The 5,878-nt window shown below is 44.2% G+C and overlaps 1 pseudogene; it reads right to left on the bottom strand.

Moving 5' to 3' along the window:
* LOC124964087 (transformer-2 protein homolog alpha-like) lies at nucleotides 1-704 on the bottom strand (annotated as a pseudogene).
* Nucleotides 705-5,878: the final 5,174 nt, after the last annotated feature.

Below are 5,878 nucleotides of genomic sequence, written 5' to 3'. Positions count from 1 at the left end.
TCACCTTTTTGGAAGAGTTTGAGAAAGACGTCTGCCACCACCTCCACCTCCACCACCACCACCGCCACTACGAGTTGGTCTGCCCATGTAGATGCCTGGTGTAGGAGTGTGTGCTCTCTTAGGGATAGAATAATCCACACGAATTCTTCTACCATCCAGCTCCATTCCATTTGCCCTTTCCATAGCCTCCTTTGAGTCATCTATTCTCTCAAAATACACAAAAGCAAATCCCGGTGAGCATCCAGTTCATTGATCATAAACCACATTGACACCACTCAGTGGTCCATATCTAGAAAATACTTCACGAAGATCTCTCTCTATTGTGTATAAACTGATGCCAAACACTCCAAGACAAGTGTTGGGATCTGGATTCGTCCTGCTGCCTGTATATCCTCTCTGGGTAGACAGTGGAAAGTGACTTCGGCTCCTTCGCCGTCGGTATTCTGGTGTATATGACCTACTTCGATATCTTCTCCTATGAGAGTGAGAGTGGGATCGAGTGCAGCATCTGTGAGAATGCCTTCTTGACCTTGACCTGGATTTTGATCTTGACGGAGAATGGGATTCGGAGTGTTTGGAAACCTTTGATGGACTACGAGATCCTGACCTGCTGTCCAATTTTCACCAGCAGGAGTTCCCATTGGAGATTTTGACTGGGAGCGAGACCCTCTGCTGTGGAAGTTGTTTACCTCTACATCACTCATGTCGGCCAGACACTCCCCAGAACTAAATAAGAGACAAGTCTTGGCTTGAGGGCCAATAGCCTGATCAACCCGTGACTGGATCGTGGGGAGGAGGGAAGAGTCGGCAACAACGGCCTCTCGACTCCACTCCCACTCAGTAGCAGGCTCTGGCAAAATCTGGACATTATTTCTTCAAAAACTTTTCCCACCCTGTTTTTTCTCTTTTCCTTCTAGGCCTCTTTTTTTCTTTTTTTTTTTTAATTTATTTTTATTGTAAACAAATGGGATACATGTTGTTTCTGTTTGTACATGGAGTAACAGCACACCATTTGCATATTCATACATTTACCTAGAGTAATGATGTTTGATTCATTCCGTTATTTTTTTCCTTCCCCCCCACCCCTCCCACCTCTCTTTTCCCTCTATACAGTCCCTCCTTCCTCCATTCTTGCCCCCCTCCCACCCCCCACTATGTGTCATCATCTGCATATCAGTGAGATCATTCGCCTTTTGGATTTTTGAGATTGGCTTATCTCACTTAACATGATATTCTCCAATTCCATCCATTTGCCTGAAAATGCCATAATTTTATTATTTTTATAGCTGAGTAATATTCCATTGTATATATATATATATACCACAGTTTCTTTATCCATTCATCAATTGAAGGACATCTAGGTTGGTTCCACAATCTGGTTATTGTGAATTGAGCGGCTATGAACATTGATGTGGCTGTATCTCTGAAGTATGCTGATTTTAAGTCCTTTGGGTATAGGCCAAGGAGTGGGATAGCTGGGTCAAATGGTGGGTCCATTCCAAGTTTTCTAAGGAATCTCCACACTGCCTTCCAGAGTGGCTGCACTAATTTGCAGCCTCACCAGCAATGTATGGGTGTACCTCTTTCCCCACATCCTCTCCAACACCTATTGTTGTTTGTGTTCTTGATAATCGCCATTCTAAGTGGGGTGAGATGGAATCTTAGTGTAGTTTTGATTTGCATTTCTCTTATTACTAAAGATGGTGAACATTTTTTCATATGTTTGTTGATTGGTTGTAGATCTTCTGTGAAGTGTCTGTTCATATCCTTAGCCCATTTGTTGATTAGGTTATTTGTATTCTTGGTGTAGAGTTTTTTGAGTTCTTTATATATTCTGGAAATTAGTGCTCTATCTGAAGTATGAGTGGCAAAGATATTCTCCCACTCTGTAGGCTCTCTCTTTGCATTGCTGATAGTTTCCTTTGCTGAGAGAAAGCTATTTAGTTTGAATCTATCCCAGTTATTGATTCTTGCTTTTATTCTAGGCCTCTTATGATGAGATATATTTGATGGTGTCTCTCAGGCTCCTTTAATTTTTCTTCATCTTTTTTCTTTCCATTTCTCAGGCTTGATCATTTCAGCTGTCTTATCTTCAGGTGTACTGATCCTTTATTTTGCTTGCTCAAATCTGCTGTTGAATGCCCTAGTGATCTTTTTTACTTCAGTTATTGTATTTTCAGCTCCAAAATTTCTATCTGGGTTCTTCTTCATAATTTTTATCTCTTTATTGATAGTCTAAGTTTTTCATACACTGTTTTCCAGATTTCCTTTAGTTATTTGCGTCAGGTTTCCTTCAGCTATTTGGACTTATTTAGGACAGTTAAAGTTTTCATTTAGAATTCCCAATGTTTGAGCTTCCTCATGGATGGTTTCTGGCACGTTATTTTTCTCTGTGAATGGGCCATACTTCCCTGTTTCTTTGTATACTTTGTAATGTTTTGGTGAGAACTGGACAATATGAATATTATAATGTAGGATGATCTTTGGACATTTAATTCTTCCACTCCTTAGCTGCTGCTGATATTTGCTAGTTGACAGTTTTTGTAACTTATTTTGCAAAATGTGCATTCTTTGATGTGAGGGATCACTGAAGTTTCCATTTTGAACCTCTGGTGAGTTGGTGATCTAAGAAGGGTTTCTCACCATCCCCCTGCAACACACAAAAAGTTTCTGTCTTTTTAAATCTTCTGATGTGTGTTGTTGGGGAAGTCACAGCCCCAAAAGGCTGAAACCAAGGCAAACTTGTCTCTTTGGGAACTACCATACTGACTAAAGTATATAACCCCAAATCTGGGGGGTCGAGGTTCCCATTGCCCACCTTGCCACTAACCATCCACTCTAGGAGTGTGGGATGCTATCCCCACAGAATGGTCTGGGAGGCAGTTCATGCGTTATGCTCTCTTATTAAAGACCACCAGCTTCTCCCTTCATCAAGCACCCTTGCTGCTGTTACAAGTGTCCAATCAGGTTCCAGAGTTCTGAGATGGTTGATGTCAATCACTCTTTCCACCTCAGCTGTTGCTTTCCTGGAGGGATAAATCCTTGGGGCTTATTACTCTGCCATTTTGCATGATGTCACTCCTGTAGTTTAGTTTTTGACATTTAAAATCTTTGACCCACTTGAAATTTATCTGGGTGTACAATGTGTGAGAATTATTGGGTCATAATTTAGAATCTATGTTTAAAACTGGATCAAGACCTCAGATTTGTGACCCCCACGTTGGAACTGGAAAGTCCATCTGATTTCCAGAGTACTAAACCTAGCAGCAGGCCACTCATCCCCAGTTTTTTTTTGTTTTTTTTTTTTTTTTCTTCATCCCCAGTCTTATCACGGTTTTCTGAAAGGAAGGCTTATGAAGGGACAGGGAAACGATACAGAGTTGGAGAGGGGATGAGGAGTGGGACAGATGTAGTCAGGACAGAGGTTGTCAGGGAAATAGTAGTGACAAAAATATTGAACCCACAATAGGGGTATTGCTTTGGGGGAGGATGGGATGCAGAGGGCTTGGAGATAGGGACACTTTTGGAATGGAAATGAAGATCCCCAGGTTCACAGAGGAGAGGGGATGAGATTCGAATGACCTAAATGAGAAACAATTGAGCCTATGCGTCTTAAGTTTTGCAACAGAAGTGCCCTTGCTGGAAAGATGCTGGCATTCCTGGAACATGACTGGGCGAAAACAAGGAGATAAGATTTCCTGGATCTTTACCTGGTCTGAAGGCAGGTCCTGACACCATAAAGTTTGAAATTCCCATCTCCTCATCTCCCCCCACTGTCTCTGTGGAAGTAACTAAGGAAGTAGTGAGTGGCCTATCTATGAAGTTTTCTAAAAAGGCAAGATAGCATGGGCCTGGATGGGGGTGGGAGACACATAGGTGACAATGGAATCCTATTGGTGCTTTCAAATTTGGCTGCACTTCATAATCACCTGGGGAGCTAGTTAAAAATACAGAATTAGAGTCAGTACCCTAGACCATCTTAAATAGAATCTTAGAATGGAGCCAAAGAATCTGTAAGGTGTCCAAGCATTTGGTGAGGGTGGGGCTGAGAAAGCCACCTGGGCCAATTCTGCTCCCCAACCCACACTCCAGATGGGCACAGAGCTGGTGGGAGGGAACAAAGGTGGTATGGGGAAAAGGAAGCTAGAGAGATGTCCTCCCTATCTCTCTTAAGGGAGGAGATTTTCTAGTGTGGCAGAGTGTATAGAAAAAGTGGGGCGAAGGAAAGAAAGAAAGGAATTGTGCTGTATTTTTTCCTAAAACCCCAGGATCTCTTTCTCTCTCTCTCACCCAAGAACCTTGTTGTCCTCTTGTCTTTATTTATGTTATTATGGGGAGCTTCATATTTGTGTCAGAAGTGTCATAGCTCCATCGGGTCCCATACTGACTCCTCTTTCCTAGATTCAGGAAGATCTTCCTAGGATAGACCCAAAGCCCCTACCTCTTTGAACTTGAGCCTGTAGGGGTAGAGCAGCCTCAGAGAGACATTGAATCCTGGAGATACTGGGTTCTTGCTTCTTGCTCCTGAGGCTTAGGACCTAAATTAGGATCCCTAAGAGAAAGGAGGCAAACAGCAGGGGCCTTGCTGGAGGTGGAAACCTGGCTGGACAAAAAGCCAGGGTGGAAAACAGCTGCCTTGAAAGCAAGGGGATGGCAAGTCTCTGCCCCTCCCTGGTCTGTGGAGGACCTGGGGGCATGAGAGGAGGGGAGTGAGCCCAAGTATAGACACAGTGCCCAGAAGAGGGACTGAGGTGATGAGAGCAGTTTTGACCCTTCTCTGGGACCCCAAGGCTTCTTGGGACCCAAAGGGTTCTCTAGGACCCTTGGCTACTCACCCAGTCATTCCTCTGCCCTCAGCTACTGGCCTGGTCTGTCCCACCTCACAGAACCACTTGAACCTTATCCTGGGTGTGGCAGTCTGGAGACTGCAGCCCAGAACCCAGCTTCTTTTGGTCTTCAGGCCAGGCTGTTTGTAGATATTGGGGAAGGAACACAAAGACTTGGATGGCTACACATAAGAAATGTGAGTGTCCACCTCAGAGTTCCAGTCCCAAGATGAAGGTTTTGGCTTGACGAACTCTTGAGGAAATCCGGATACTATTCAATGACCTCTGGTGAGACCAAGGTGTCCAGGAGGGTTATATTGATCCCTGGTGGTGTTAATTAGAGTTTCACTGCTGGGGCAAAATACCTGAATAAAACAACGTAAGAGGAGGAAAGATTTATTTTGGCTCATGGTTTCAGAGGTTTTAGTCTGTAACTAGCTGGCTCCATTGCTTTGAGCATGAGGCAAGGCAAAATATCATGTTGGAAGGGTGTGATAGAGGAAAACTGTTCTCCTAATGGCAGCCAGGAAGCAAGAGACAAAGGGAGAACGAGGGGCAGATGGAGAGAGAGAGATATTGAGGGTTGAGAGGGACAAAGTATAGTTCCAAAGGGCATACCCACAGGACTCACTCCTTCAACTAGATCCCATCTCCTACAGTTTCTAACACCTCTCAATTACGCCATTGAATTATTAATCCACTGGTGAGACTAGAGCCCTCATGATCCATTCACTTCTCCAAAGTCCCACCTCTGAACATTGCTGCATTAGGGACACATGAGACTTGGGGGGATATTCCAGATCCAAACCCAAAACACGGGGGGTGAAGGGAAGGGAAGGTGATGACGTCAGCTCTACCCTGATAGTGAGTGCAGAACTCATACACCTAGAATACACCTTATGACAAGATTGAGACCCTGGAGTGGGGAGAGGAACCATGTTTACTGAGCCCCCTCAGCCTCAGCATCAGCAGGCCCTCTACCTCTTTAGGACAGGCACCTGGGCCAGTTCTGTGACAGACATGCTAGGTGTGAACGTTGCAAGAATCTGGAA

Source organism: Sciurus carolinensis, chromosome 14 (assembly GCF_902686445.1).
Source record: "Sciurus carolinensis chromosome 14, mSciCar1.2, whole genome shotgun sequence".
In the NCBI taxonomy this organism is placed as follows: Eukaryota; Metazoa; Chordata; class Mammalia; order Rodentia; family Sciuridae; genus Sciurus; species Sciurus carolinensis.
Note: the sequence above shows the minus strand (reverse complement) of the source record. Positions and strands in the feature narration are given on the sequence as shown.